Below are 1,132 nucleotides of genomic sequence, written 5' to 3'. Positions count from 1 at the left end.
TAGTTCAATAGGTAGAACATGTGACTTTTAATCATTATAGTGCAGGTTCAAATCCTGTAGGTCTTATATAAATAAATTATACTAAAATATGAAAAAATTTTTAATAGGTATATTAAATGACTATAAGTTAACGGTAGACTGCTTATTTACCAAATAAGATGTGCTGATTCGAATTCAGCTAGTCATAAGTGTAAAATATTATCTGAACTGGTTAGTAATTAAAATTATAATGGCTATAAGTTAATGGTAGACTGTTCGTCTTCCACACGAAGAGTGTCGATTCGAATTCGACTAGCCGTAAAAAGGGTTAGTAACTTAATAGGTAAAGGGTTTTCTTGTCGAGAAAATAGATGCCGGATCGAGACCGGTCTAACCCGTAATTAAAGGAAAAGTTGCTATTGGTAGGGTAAGATATTTGCTAAATATTGTGTTTTTACACTTAGATGTTCGATTCATCTCTTTTCCGAAGAGCATAGTTTAATAGGTAAAACTGTAAGCTTCAACCTTATATTTCTTAGTTCAAATCTAAGTGCTCTTGAAAAAGATTTCTTTTGTTGGTTCTTTAACTTAACCGGTAAAGTGTGTTCTTGATAAGGATATGTTCAGTGTTCGAGTCACTGAAGAATCATCTAAAATAATTAAATTAATTATATTAAAATAAAACAAGTTTATTGTTTACAACAATAAATATCAAATTTTAGATTCTAAATAAATCTAAAGTAATTAAATAAGAGAGTTGGCTGAGTGGTTTAAGGCGGCTAGCTTGAGTCTAGCTAAAGGTAAAAACTTTCATATGTTCGAATCATATACTCTCTGGTATTACATATACATTACATGATTAAATTAAATAATTAATCCTTAATAGGGTTATATTTCTACAGGTTAGAGCCAGGTTGGTTAGGCGTCTCATTTGGGTTGAGGAGTAGTTATGTTCGAATCATAATAACCTGAAGTAAAAATTTAATTTATAAGTGTATCTAGCAATATAGGTAATATGAAAGATATATTTCTTGAAAAATCAAGGCAAGTATATAAAGAAATTATTATGGATAATTAGCTATATATTAAAGAATATCTAGTCAATCTAGTTTCTAAGAGAAATCAGATAATAAACGAAGTGAATTGAAATATC

At 29.1% G+C, this 1,132-nt stretch overlaps 2 non-coding genes across 2 annotated transcripts; both read left to right on the top strand.

Moving 5' to 3' along the window:
- Positions 1-466: 466 nt before the first annotated feature.
- On the top strand, positions 467-538 carry NFIA_111910. Its single transcript has one exon. It is a non-coding gene; the product is annotated as a tRNA-Sec (tRNA).
- Positions 539-556: 18 nt separating this feature from the next.
- Positions 557-628, top strand: NFIA_111900. The gene has a single exon. It is a non-coding gene; the product is annotated as a tRNA-Ile (tRNA).
- Positions 629-1,132: the final 504 nt, after the last annotated feature.

The sequence above is a fragment of the Aspergillus fischeri genome, genomic scaffold (genome assembly GCF_000149645.3).
Source record: "Aspergillus fischeri NRRL 181 1099437635675 genomic scaffold, whole genome shotgun sequence".
NCBI lineage: Eukaryota > Fungi > Ascomycota > Eurotiomycetes > Eurotiales > Aspergillaceae > Aspergillus > Aspergillus fischeri.
The sequence above is the reverse complement of the archived record's forward strand: the minus strand, read 5'-3'. Positions and strand labels throughout refer to the sequence as shown.